The 14887-nt window shown below is 44.5% G+C and overlaps 1 protein-coding gene across 1 annotated transcript in view; it reads left to right on the forward strand.

The window, feature by feature from the left end:
- Window positions 1-3143: 3143 nt before the first annotated feature.
- LOC130277494 (uncharacterized) overlaps window positions 3144-14887 on the forward strand; it is a 103658-nt gene continuing 91914 nt past the window's right edge. Inside the window, exon 1 of the mRNA XM_056528169.1 lies at window positions 3144-3230. The gene's annotated coding sequence lies outside the window, so the exon portion shown is untranslated. The remainder of the gene's footprint in view (window positions 3231-14887) is intronic.

Genomic DNA, 14887 nt, shown 5'->3' on the forward strand with positions numbered 1-14887 from the left:
TTATTTTAGTGGTACATTTTTGTTGTTACTTGCATCCTTTTTTTGTGAAAAATCCCCAAATTTCATGAAAATTTAGAAAATGTTGCATTTTTCTAACCTTTAAGCTCTCTACTTGTAAGGAAAATGGATATTCCAAATAAATTATATATTGATTCACATATACAATATGTCTACTTCATGTTGGCATCATAAAGTGGACATATTTTTACTTTTTGAAAACTTTAGAGGGCTTCAAAGTAGAGCAGCAATTTTCAAAAACGTCATGAAAATTGCAAAATCTGAAGGGACAGATGTTACAGAACTACAACTCCCAGCATGCCTGGGCAGTCTAGGCATGCTGAGAGTTGTAGTTCGGCAACATCTGGAGGGCTACCGTTTGGGCACCACTGTAACAGTGGTCTGCAAACTGTGACCCTCCAGATGTTGCAAAACTACAACTCCCAGCATGCCCAGACAGCCTTTGGCTGTCTGGGCATGCTGGAAGTTGCAGATCGGCCTTCCCAGTGGTTGCCACAGTAAAGATCGCTTTACTGCAACTTTCCTTCCCAACCCCCCCCCCCCACCGTCGCTTCCCTACCTGCACCGTGATCTCCGCTGATGTCTCTGATGATGGGCGATCCCCACGCCATCTTCTTTGCAGGTACCCGATCTCCAACTTCTCCCCCCGCCCCCCCCCCCCCCCCCGCCCCGTTCTGCCCGACATCCAGGGGTGGGCAGAACGGGGGTTTCCATGGCAACCCACTGTCCTGCGCTGCCATTGGTCAGAATTTCACCACAAGGTAATATGGTATCCCGGTATCGTATCCTATCCGGCACCTGCGTGTGGGTCCCCTTAGCCAGAGTCCCTAGGACGTCGGGGTCCCCATTGTCTAGTTCACCCCTGGTCACCTCTCATCTAGATAGTAATTGAGCTAATAGTTTATTTAGGATGCATGTAAATATGATGGTATTAATGTCTATAAATAGTTAATTACCTGCATACAGCGTAGCAGGACCTGCGGGTCACGTGATCGGAAAAACTCTATGGTTTCTGCTTTAGGACCTTTGGAGGTCCCTGTGACGTATTCTACCCATCACTCCTTGTAACGGTGAGTGACAGTTACTGGGATTAATCCAAAATGGCCCTGCCACTTCTCATATAAGGGAGCAGCAGCCATTGCTCTCTCTCTTTGCTCCTGCGCTCCTGACGAGGAAAGCTCTATACAACTATCTCCCACAGTGAGTTAGGCCCGAGCCTTGCGGCAACGACTGATTGATTCTAAATTGAGAGTGTATCAATCCCTAAGCACTCTGCATGATCACCGGACCTTATCTAACCCCTAAATCCGGACGGATCTGCAAATATTACCCTAAATTGAGAGACTGTATCTAAAAGTCAAGGTCCGCAACAACTGTCAGTCATTGCACTATATAGAGACTGTATTCCTGGGACTGTTGTTGTGCATTGGATGTGCCGCAAGCCTTTCAGTAAAGTTTGTTCAAGTTCAAGTACCTTGTGGACCTTCAGTCATTTTATATATGCACCTATCGTTACTGGGAAGGGCGGCGATAGGCCGGAGAATTAACCCCTCATTTACCGAAACAACACCCCAACTACCATACACTCCCCAAGGGCTACCACAGTAACGTATGAAATACCACATGTCTTTAACACAACTACATAAGGTAAGATGTACTGATTTTACATCTTGCCACAAATGTATTGCACTATGAGGCGCTCTGCTGTTCTTTTTTCACTATAGCCATAACCGTCAAAAGATGGACCCTTGGGCGGTATGTAACCATGCATACTTTTATCACAAATGGCTAACATTGGCCCTGAGTGTTGTGTATTTTTCTTTGTGGGTTTTACAATTTTTTCCACAGTATTTACTAAGGTTTCCCTACATTTTGCATTTTTTCCCTACACTTTGCTTTTTTTTTTTTTACATATGCTCTGATCTGTAGGGTTTTCCTCAGCTCAAATTCACCACTTTTTCTATGGAGACCCTAGTAAATATTTTGGGTTTTTGTGAAAATGTCGGGAACACGCCCCAAAGACCACACCCTGGTCTTTTTCTGGTTTTCTAAGTAAAATGGAGAGTTGGTTTTTATTTTAATTTTGGAGCAAAAAACTGGTGCAAATTCTGGCGCAGACAAGCGCCAGAGTCTAGCGCACAATCCTACAAAACAGGTCGGGTTTACAATAGTAAATCAAGGCCATTAATGACTCAGATTTATCTAACTGTGTGAAAGAAAAAGTGGAGAGATTTTCCCACAGCAACCAATCACAGCTCAGCTTTCACTTTACCAGAGCTCATTGGCTAAGCTGTGATTGGTTGCTGTGGGAAAATCTCTCCACTTTTTCTTTCACACAGTTTTATAAATCTGGGTCATTGTCTTGCATGTTTCCTGGTAGGTGACAATTCTCTGTTTTTGGTGTAGTCCAAACCATGAAAACATGTATAACACACATGCAAAATGCGCTGAACCAAATATTAGGCGTTTTGCAGTGTCCATCAGAGGTATATCTCAGAGGGATTCCCCAATATACAGTATGGGGGAGATTTATCAAAACCTGTGCACAGGAAGAGTGGAGAAGTTGCGCATAGCAACCAATCAGCTCACTTCTTTCATTTTTAAAGAGGCCTGTGAAGAGTGAAAGAGGCGATCTGATTGGTTGCTATGGGCAACTGGAGAACTTTTCCTCTGGACAGGTTTTGATAAATCTTCCCCTATATGTCTGACAGATACCTGGCAGTTGTCATACATAGGCTCCAATGCAAAAAAAAAGGACACCACTCAGTATACATTGTTATTTTCCACTGTATGCCTTTTTTGGAATACAGCAAATAAATATTAAACCCAATGTATGCCACTTGAACAGAGGCCGAAATTACAGACTTTTCGCTTTAGTAGAGGGAAACTAGTGGGAAACTAAGTTACATGTAGTAAACAGAGACTGCTAACACAATGTAAACCCCTACTTCAGGGAGCATGCCAACTGGATATATAGAGACCTTCAGCTTATGTGCTCCCTGATCTTCTAACAGCTAATGCAGGAAGATAGTAAGCGGGGGATATGTTCCTAGGGGGAGATAGGACAGGGGGGGGGGCATCATCATTATCTTACTTGAGTGCAGGAACTTCCCCTCTTCACCATCCATGTATGAGAATGCTAAAGGACCCGAGTCACATGACCCGCAGGTCCTTAAGCTTCACTGCACCAAGGAAGATGACAGAGAAGTAAGGTGTGTGTGTGTTTGTGATTCTATGTATTCACCATTCTGCAGTTACATCATGTCTTATCCTCCTGTCATCTCCAGCTGCAGGCACTACTCTGATGTGACATCATGCATTATATGTGAGGGGCACATGTCAGGGGGCATTATATGTGGGGGCACATGTCAGGGGGCATTATACTCAGGCCACCTCAGAGCAGGAGTCAATTAGGGTGACCACATCTCCTAACTGCCATTCAGGGACACTTACTTCCACAAGTGCATTTCGTCAAACTTATATGTGAGACTGGCATTGGGCATTATATGTGGAGGCACAGGACGGCCCCCCCCCCCCGACATATGTCCCTGACTTATAATGCTCCCCGTCCTTTGCCGGTCACATATAATGCCCCGTGTCCTGTGCCCCCCACATATAATGCCCCCTGAGGGGGGGGGGCACAGGACATGGGGTATTATATATGAGGGGCACAGGACAGGGGGTATTATAAGTGATGGGCACATGACTTTGGGCATTATAAGTAAGCAGCAAATGTCAGGGGGGCATTATTTGTGCATTATATGGGCACATGACAGGGGGGGCCCTGTCATGTGCTCCCACATATAATGCCCCCTGACATGTGACCCTCACATATAATGCCCCCCTGTCATGTGCCCCTCACAATGCCCCCCTGACATGTGACCCTGACTTATAATGCCCCCTGTCCTGTGCCCCTCACATATAATGCCCTATGGCCTGTGCCCCTCATATATAATGCCCCCATGACATGTGCCCCTCACATATAATGCCCCCTGAGGGGGCAGGACAGAGGGCATTATATGTGTGGGGCACATGTCAGGGGGGCATTATATGTGAGGGGCACAGGACATGGGGTATTATATATGAGGGGCACATGACAGTGGGGGGTCCTGTCATGTGCCCCCACATATAATGCCCCCCTGACATGTGTCCCTCACTTATAATTTGCCCCTCTCACTTATAATTTGCTCCCCCCTCCCCTTTCTCACTCCCCTCCCCTTTCTCACACGCTGCGGCTGCTCCATTCCTGCAGTCAGTGAGAGCTGCGGGGACGTGATCTCCGGGCGCCGGCGCGATGATGTGATGTCAACGTGCCGGCCTGCCGTGATTGGCTCTCACTGACTGCAGGATTGGAGCAGTTGCAGCGTGTGATAGAAAAGTGACGGGTGTGAGAAAAGGGTGGTGGAGCGGGACAGCCGACAGCACCCGCTCCACCATGCTATAGTACACTAAGTACAGGAGGAGGGGCAACAATCTCGGGGGGGGGGGGTAATTGCCCCATTGCCCCCCCCCCCTGGAGCCGCCGTCCGCTGCTGTGTTGTGACTCGCAGCACAGCAACGGTCGGCGGACACCGGCTCACGGGCTCAGATCATTCCAGGACACTGTATTGTCCCGGAATGAGGGTGACCGGGACTCGGGACAGACTCTCCAAATGCGGGACTGTCCCGGGCGATCCGGGACACGTGGTCACCCTAGAGTCAATATTCTGGTGTTACATCAAGTCTTCTGTCACCTCTAGAGCTATACTTACTATTCTGCTGTCTTATACCTCAGTCATCTCCAGAGCTGCACTGACTGGTGGTAATAGGAGTGTGATTGCTATAATCAGAAGTGCCACCCGTGGGTGCCTTCCCACAATTCACAGCTCAGAAAGCCCCCAGAGTTGACAGCATGAGAGGGGGCACATGATAGGGGTGTAGGAAGCGGGCATAAAGGGTTAAATCATGTAGGGTATGTAAAGGGTAGCAAGGGTTTAAGAGAGGGGAGGAGCGAGGAGGCCGTCAGAGAGACGGGAAGCAGTGGAACAGGAAGGGGAGGAGCCATTCGGCGTGGAGAAAGCGTGTCCCGCCCGCCCTAGGAATCAGGTGTGCTGCTGGGGACTTTGGGTGGGATTGGTTGTAGTGTTTTTTGTCACAGCGGCGGGAGCTGGAGGGGGATTTGGAGGCATGCTGGAAGGACGGTAGAGGCCTGGTCATTATGGCCACAGGGGGAGCTGGGTTGGTAGCCAGCTATTTATGGGGGTCCCTAACGGAAGGGACAGAGTGGTCTCCGAAGGTGGTGCCCTTGGGTCAGGTGATGGTTGACCAAGGGCAAAGTAGGAGAGAGAGTCAGGACAAGAAGGGGCCTTCAGGTCCCCTTCCAGCCTGTTGCTAGCAAGGAGTAGGGTCATTTGCACTATGCAAAGGTTATTTAAAGGGAAGGTTATGTTACCCCTGAATAATGGTTATAATTGTTATATTTTGTTATTTATATTTTGGTTATATTATTTATAAAGAGAGAATTTAAGATGTTATATTTTGTTACTTGTTTGATAATAAAATGTTGGTCCACTTTGGCCTTTGCACCATACTAAGGAGTCTGTGTTTCTTGGGAGGGATATTAAAGTGGAGCAGGGTACAAGGGAAGCTTACCTTTACTCTCCCCTAGTCATGTAACTTACTGTAAGTTTAAGTCATGCTGTACTGTACAGGGCCACTGCACTAACATACACTTACCACCAGTACTCACTGCTGTACTGCTTAGACTTACAGCCCACACTTACAGTCTGTATTCTCTGCTGTACTGTCTGCACTTACAGTCTGTACTCTCTGTTGTGCTGCCTACACTTACATCCTGTATTCTCTGCTGTACTGTCTGCACTTACAGTCTGTACTCTCTGTTGTGCTGCCTACACTTACATCCTGTATTCTCTGCTGTACTGTCTGCACTTACAATCAGTACTCTCTGCTGTGCTGCCTGCACTTACATCCTGTATTTTCTGCTGTACTATCTGCACTTACAATCAGTACTCTATGCTGTGCTGCCTGCACTTACATCCTGTATTTTCTGCTGTACTGTCTGCACTTACAGTCTGTATTCTCTGCTGTACTCACTGCTGTGCTGCCTACACTTACAGCCTGTACTCTCTGCTGTGCTGCCTACACTAACATCCTGTACTCACTGTTGTGCTGCCTACACTTACTGAGGGGGAGAAGTCAGCACAGTCAAACCTCAGGCACTAGAGAATGCCTGCCTCTCTAGTAGTGCTGGATGCCTGGCTGCACTGACTCCACTTCCCCCAGTAAGTGTACATCAGTGAGGTGGGCAGCACCAGCATTGTGACTCCCTTCTGGCCAACAATTACCGGTGATAAAATCCTCATCGTGTCAGTCCTGACTGCAGCAGAAACTATAAGTGAGGAGTATGAATGGATGGGAGAAGTTAACCCAATACTATCCTGCATCCCCATGCATTGCCATGATCTACACAGGGACAGGTCCTTACATAAAGATGAAGTGATCTCCACACCTGCTCCCTGTCATGTTACTTCATGTGTTTTCCAGGCTTCAGCAGCAGCAAAATAAGTAGCTATTTCTTTCGGTAGGAATGTGCATATATGTGACTTTATGCATGTTATAGCTATCTAGTGTGTGTTTTCTGTGTAAATATGTGGTCACCGAGGTGCAGGCTTATGCTTCAGGCCACGTGCAATGACATCATGTCACCACGCGCAGCCTGCAGGAAATGTTCTTAGGCTCCTCCGAGGGACAGAACCCTAAACGGAGAATGCAGAGGGCCCAGTCTCATTGCATGATCAGTGAGAGAGTAAATAGGATTTGTATAATTTTTGTTGATTATTATTTGTTAATCTTTATTTACCCCCTTTTAAACAGTCTGCAGTGTCACTATATGGGCACAGTTAGGGGATATTAGTCTGTGTACAATGTTTTTTATTCATCATCAGTATAGTGATATTATCCATTCAATATGCAGTGTAAATGACGTGGTCATAGTGTGGCAAAATTATTTGTCTCTTGTATAGTGGTGTTATTAATGATTGTATAGTGGTTCTTATTCTGTATCAGTATGGTTGTATTATCCAGTCACTATGGTAATGGTTATGGGTTGGCAGAGTTATTTATTCATTGTGTAGTGGTGTTACTGGTGATATTGGTCTCTGTATGGTGGCTCTTATTTTAACAGTTTGATGGTATTATTTGGCCATTGCAGTAGTAATAGGTTGTCCTGGTGTGGAGTTTTTCTTTTATTTAAACCCCTACCTATGATACAATTCAGCATGCTCCCTGGTGAGTGGCGAAGTATACACTATACCAGGGGTACTCTACTCAACTATTTTTAGTGAGGGTCTGCTTATCCAGGTCTGCCATCCGGTTAAGGTCCGAGCTGAACGCTAAGGCCTGGTTCACACCTAGCGGCCTCAGTGCCATGAAGGAAATAGCAAACAAGCGACTGAAGTGTGGAGGATGTATAACCCGAATACTGCCACACTGTACCCCTAAATATAATACTGCCACACACTGTACCCCTGAATATAATACAGTGATCCCCCGACTTACAATGGCCCCAACATATGATAATTTCAACATACCATGGCCTCTCAGAGGCCATTGTATGTTGATGTCATCATCAACATACAATGCTTTTATATGTCGGGGCCATCACATAAACGGCTATCCAGCAGCGCAGACTGCTTCAGCTGCCACCAGATAGCCATTTAATGTACCCCTTGTGCTCCAGTGAGTGTCTCTCACCTGTCCCCGACGATCCAGACCGTTCTCTTTATGCTCCGCTGCATGGCCGTCGCTCTCCTTCGCCGTCATCACATTGCAGCACACGCCGTCCCTTATCCAATAGAATCGGCATGCACAGCGACATGATGACTGCGATGGAGAGCGACAATCCAGGGCAGCAGTGACGGTCTGGAGCGGTGGGGACACCCCTGGGACGTGATGACGGCGATGGAGAGCAATGATCCAGGGCAGCGGTGACGGTCCAGAGCGGCGAGGACACTCCGGGGACGTGATGACTGTGATGGAGAGCAGCAATCCAAGGCAGCTGTGACGGTCTGGAGTGGCGGGGACACGTGAGTATAACTTTCTATATTATTAATGCACGGATCCCTCAACATACGATGGATTCAAGTAACGATGGTTCATTTAAAACGAATTACCATCGTATGTTGAGGAATCACTGTACTGACGCACACTGTACCCCTGAATATAATACTGCCACACACTGTACCCCTGAATATAATACTGCCGCACACTGTACCCCTGAATATAATACTACCACACACTTTACCCACTGAATATAATACTGCCACACACTGTACCCACTGAATATGATATTGCCACACACTGTGCCCCTAAATATAATTCTACCACACACTGTACACCCTAAATATAATACTGCCACACACTGTATCCCTGAATATAATACTACCACGCACTGTGGCAGTGAATATAAAACTGGCACACACTGTGCCCCTGGTATACTGCTGTACTGTACCCCTGAATATATTACTGCCACCCACTGTGCCCCTAAAAATAATTCTGCCACACACTGTACTCCCTGAATATAATACTGCCACACACTGGGCCCTTGGTATATTACTGCCACATACTATGTCCCTGGTATATTACTGCAACACGCTATTCCTCTGCAATATTACTGCCCCATGCCACACTGTGCCCTGTACCGACTAATTGTGCCTGAAAGAATTATTGCTGCCACCGTGCTCCCAGAATTAATGATGCCACTGTGCCCCAGAATTAATGATGCCGCTGTGCCGGCAGAATTAATGATGCCGCTATGCCCCAGAATGAATTATGCCGTTGTGCCCCCAGAATTAATTATTCTGCTGTGCCCCCAGAATTAATTATGCCACTGTCCCCCAGAATTAACAATGCTGCTGTGCCCCCAGAATTGACAATGCCGCTGTGCCCCCAGAATTAATGATACCGCTGTGCCCCCAGAATTAATGATGCAGCTGTGCTCCAGAATTAATTATCCCCCTGTGCCCCCAGGATTAATGATGCCACTGTCCCCCACAATTAATGATGCCACTGTCCCCCACAATTAATGATGCCACCGTCCCCCACAATTAATGATGCCACTGTGCCCCCACATGAACTTTGCCACTGTGACTCTCCAGCTGTTGCAAACTACAACTCCCATCATGCACAGACAGAAGACCATGATGGGAGTTGTAGTAATACAAATGGAGAGTCACAGGTGTGGGGGAATACAATTACTGTACTCACTGGCACCTTGTCTGAGGTCCCACGCTGCTCCGTTGCTCTGGCCTCTTCTATTCAGGCCTGGCCAGAGCACATGATGCAGACAGCGCTATTTAATGCCATTCTGCCAAAATCACACCTTGTGATCCATGTTCACACCAAGCATTATATACCGATATTGAATCAAGCCGAAATTTGTGGTACTCAATTTCATGCTAGTTGTGATCCCTCCTGTCAGAGGAACGCTACTTTCCACTGATACTCTTTTTTTTTTTTATCATACAAGGTATTACAAAGCCAGAAAAAAATTATATGTAGGGCAAAAGAAAAAATAAAAAAAAATATGAAATTGGACAATTAAGTAGGGCAAAATATTTTTCTGGAGTTAAAAATATGGTAAATTTGACATGCTATCTTTATTCTATGGGTATCATACCTGATACCTGATACCAAACTTATAACAGGCCACAGCATCAAAAGGATGGAAGACTCCTCGCATTCATATAAGAGCAGTGCTTTCTTGGTTCCCCATATGCACAGTTTCGGCTCAATATTGGCCTTTCTCAAGCATCTCAAGCTAACATTGAGCTGAAATGTTGCATATGGGAACCAAGAAATCACTGCTCTTATATGAATGTGAGGAGTCTTCCATCCTTTTGGTGCTGTGGCCTGTTACTTGGTTATTTCGGTGATGCAGGAGTGGCTCTCCGGATGACCACAGGCACGGTGGTTGGTCCTGTGCTGTCCTGTATCTTGTTCATCTTGATACCAAACTCGAATAACTATTGTTTTGTTTTATGGTTAAAAAAGAATTAAAAACTTTAAAAAAGAAAAAAAAACTTTGTTCATTACCATGTTCTCACCCATATAACTTTTTTATTTTTCCACCTATGGAGCTTTTGGGTTTGATTATTGTGCCATGAGCTGTAGTTTTTAACTGTACTACTTTGGTGTAGTTCTGGTTTTTTGATCACTTTTAATTTTTTTTTTTTTTTTTTTTTGGGGGGGGGGGGGGATGTAATGTAACCAAAAATCCGCAATTTTGACATTTGAAATTTTTTTACATTTACGTTGTTCACTGCACAGGATCAGAAACATAATAATGAAATATTTTAGACAATTATAATCACGACAACACAAAATATGTGTATTTTTTCTTTTTTGTACAGTGTTTTATTTAAAAAATGAGAAAAGGGGGGGTGATTAGAATCATTTTTTATTTTTTTTTACTTTTTTTTTGTTTTTGATCCCCCTAGGGGCCTATAATAAGCCATCATTAGATGGCTTACATAGATCAATGTAATGCTTTGCATTACATTGATCCATGAAATCTGTATTCGATTGCAAAGGGCTGCCAAAGGGAGCCCTAAGCAATCTCAGAGCCAGGGAAGATGCCGAGGACAAGATAAAGCCTCAGGCTTCTCTGGGACAACTAGACTTCAGGGAATATTGACATTGATCTGTATAGATCAGTTTAATGATGGACATCGGAATGATCTTCAATGCTCGTCATTACCAGCAGATGTCAGCTGCAGCTAGCAGCCAGCATCTCCCTGTTATGACATGGACAAGACCCACATACTCCCATCATGTCCACTCACCTGACCCATGACATACATGTATGTCATGGGTCAGAAAGGGGTTAATACATTTTTATTATTTTAGAGATCTTACACCTGTATCTGAATTGATTGACCATAATATCCATATACAACCGATCTATGGATTGGAGGGTGTACTGAGAACTGTGAATATATCTTCTTTCTTTGATTTTCACATTGTTACACTTTTTGGGGGGGTTTGGTGTCAACAGTTAATCTTTTATACTTTTGTTGTGAGCTGCACGCAATTTTTTTGCTGTTTTTATTTTACTAGTATTATACTCTAGCCCTTATGCTCTGCTTTAGAGCTCTTCGGCAGTGTTATACACTTGTTACAAGGCTTATTTCATTGCTGGTTTGTGGAGAACCTGTTTGCCACAAATTGAACTTTCTTGAAAAGTTTGGCGAGCCAAAGTTTTGAAAGGTTTGCTCAACTCTGTTCAGTAGGCTGATCGGTTGTTGTATCATTGTATCCCACTGATCAGATATTGATGGTCTGTCCTTTATTTTCAGAAGCACAGTTCCTGTATGCCTCCTTTAAACAAATTGGAAAGTAATACCATCACCAAGAATCACTGCCCTTGGTGAAAGATGGTATTGACTAAAAGGCTATATAAAGGCACCAGACTAAAGCTTTAAAGATTTTATGCTGTCTCATGTTAACTATATTCCAGTGGAAAATTTCTCATTTCGTGCAAGAATAGTTTGTTTATGGAAAGATAGCATCTCTATGATTTGCCTTGGATGGTTTCCAACAGTGTAAACTTATAGTGAGAAACGGAAAAGCAGTCTGTCATTAAAGGGGGTCGGTCTGCAGGATTATGCTGTCCTATGTATGAGCAGCATTTCATAGAGGTGGCAAACACAACCACATTGATATATAATGTGATTTTATGTAATTTCACATCATTTCATTTTTAGTCTGTAAAAGGAACCCGTCACCTGTATTATGCCACCCAAACTGGGGGCAGCATGAAACACTACTGATACTTTAACCCCTTAAATTCTGTGTTCAAATCTTGAAGGCACCATGTAAGCAGTTTCAGTAGCTCTCTCATCACTGGGTGCAAATAGGTTTACATGGTCCCCATGAATGTCCCCAGACCTGCCATAGAAGTGTGAGTACAGCATGGCTGAGGAGCTTGCCTGTCAGTGTTAGGGTGCATGCACGCTACATTTTTGCTATACAGTTCCCGTATATGGTTTCAAGTTAAAAACCGTACGGAACCGTATAGAAAACCGAATGCATTGACTTAGCATTGTAAACCGTATGTCAAACACATCATCCGGTTTAGTCCTTTTTGCGTCTTATACGGTTTTGTCTGTTTTTTTACCCATACCCAAAACCGTAGTTTACCACGTTTTTTGGTCCGAGGGAAAAACCGTATTAAACCGTTTTTTTTAACATGGGAGTCAATGGGAACCATGCAGAACCGTATGTGTGTACGGTTCCATCCGATTTTCACCATACGGTGTTTGATTTTGCACCATTTTTTTTTCTTGGAATTTCAATCAAACAAGCAAAACTTTATTCAAAATGGAGTAAAAAGTTAAAAACGTATACTTTTTTTTCTTAAAAAATGGATGCAACTGGACATAATTTTTCCAGTTGCATTTGTACACATGTTTTGATACAGTTTAGTCAGGTTTTGAGAAATCCGTTTTTCATCAAAAACTTGATACAGGAAATGTATTGCAAAAACGTGGTGTGCATGCACCCTTATAAAAACAAGCATGATACACTTCACTAAAGAAGTAATGTAGTTGATTATACCAGCAATCAGGAGATCACTTGTCAACGTCCCCTTGTTGGACTATTAAAAAGTGAAATAAAATAGCATGGAAACATCACCTGATTGTACTCTCTATGGCTGCTATGGACAAAATGCTGTTCCAGGACACCAGGGCAGATTTTTTAAGGTTGGTATGTTGTAGAGAAGGGAAAGGGTCAGGTGGAGTAGGTTGTCTCCTAGAGACCAAACAATTTATGATAATGTTTAAAAAAAACTAAAAGTTGTGACCTGGGAAAAGGACCTGGGCTGTTCAAGTCTAGGGAATGGGGTTAAAAGGCAGCAGTTACCGCTAAACTCTCTATTAATGTTGCCTTGCAGGAGGCAGGCTGGAAGGTATTATTGAGATGGTACATTGTCCCACCGAGGATTACCAATATGTTTCCCTCAGCCTCTCCTCTGTGTTTTCGCAAATGCCAGTATTGAGGCACTATGTTTAATATTGGGTGGGAGTGCCCTCAAGTAAGGCGTTTTTGATCCGCATATACCCCCTCATTTTCTCTGTTACGGAAGTACATTTTTGGAAGAGCCTGGAACAGGCTTTATTGAATGCCCCAATACCTGATATCCCATAGATAAAGCAGAAACTTATCTACCTCATCTTTCTTGCTGCCAAAATTGCAACAGCTGGTTATCTCCAAATGAAATTGGATTATAGCCAATGACAAATAGACAAGCATCCTCCTGGATTTTGGTGCCACCTGGCAGCCGTGGATGGAGTATTTACAGTGGGGAGAACAAGTATTTGATACACTGACAATTTTGCAGGTTTTCCTACTTACAAAGCATGTAGAGGTCTGTAATTTTTATCATAGCTACTCTTAAACTGTGAGAGACGGAATCTAAAGCAAAAATCCAGAAAATCACAATGTATGATTTTTTTTTTTATGAATTTGCATTTTATTTAATTACATAAGTATTTGATAACCTACCAATCAGTAAGAATTCTGTCTCTCACAGGCCTGTTATTTTTTTCTTTAAGAAGCCCTCCTGTTCTCCACTCATTCCTGTATTAACTGCACCTGTTTGAACTCGTTACCTGTATAAAAATCACCTGTCCACAGCACAAGGCTGAGATGGGCTACAGGATAATAGGCAAGCAGCTTGGTGGAAAGGCAACAACTCTTGGAGCAATTATTAGAAAATGGAAGACGTTTAAGATGACGGTCAATCTCCCTTGGACTGGGGCTTCATGCAAGATTCTCCTCCTGGGGCATCAATGATCATGAGGAAGGTGAGGGATCAACCCAGAACTACATGGCAGCACCTGGTCAATGACCTGAAGAAAGCTAGGACCACAGTCTCCAAGAAAACAATTAGTAACACACTATGTCATAATGCAAGGTCCCCCTGCTCAAGCCAGTGCATGTCCAGGCCCGTCTAAAGTTTGCCAATGACCATCTTGATGATCCAGTGGAGGAATGGGAGACAGTTATGTGGTCTGATGAGACAAAAAGAGAGCTTTCTGGTCTAAACTCCACTCGCTATGTTTGGAGGAGGAAGAAGGATGAGTACAACCCAAGAACACAATCCCAACCATGAAGCATAGAAGAGAAAAAATCATTCTTTGGGCAGCTTTTCTGCAAAGCGTACAGGACGACTGCACCATATTGAGGGGAGGATGGATGGGGCCATGTATCATGAGATATTGGCCAACGACCTCCTTCCCTCAGTAAGAGCATTGAAGATGGGTTGTGGCTAGATCTTCAAGCATGACAATGACTCGAAACACACAGACCTGAACCCAAAAACAAACCTTTGAAGGGAGCTGAAAGTCTGTATTGGCCAGCAACAGCCCGAAACCTGAAGGATCTGGAGAAGGTCTGTATGGAGGAGAGGGCCAAAATCCCTGCTGCAGTGTGTGCAAACCTGGTCAAGAACTACAGGAAACGTTTGATCCCTGTAATTGCAAAGAAAGATTTCTGTACCAAATATTAAGTTATGCTTTTCTGATGTATCAAATACTTACCGTATTTATCGGGGTATACCACGCACCGGCCTATAACACGTACCCTCATTTTACCAAGGATATTTGGGTAAAAAAGTTTTTTACCCAAATATCCATGATAAAATGAGGGTGCGTGTGTGCACGTGTATACCCCGATATACCCCCAGGAAAGGCAGGGGGAGAGAGGCCGTCGCTGCCCGCTTCTCTCCCCCTGCCTTTCCTGGGGTCTAGAGCGCTGCTGTCGGCCCTTTTCACCCCCTGGTTATCGGCACCACTGCCCGTTCTGTCCC

The sequence above is a fragment of the Hyla sarda genome, chromosome 6 (assembly GCF_029499605.1).
Source record: "Hyla sarda isolate aHylSar1 chromosome 6, aHylSar1.hap1, whole genome shotgun sequence".
Classification (NCBI taxonomy): domain Eukaryota; kingdom Metazoa; phylum Chordata; class Amphibia; order Anura; family Hylidae; genus Hyla; species Hyla sarda.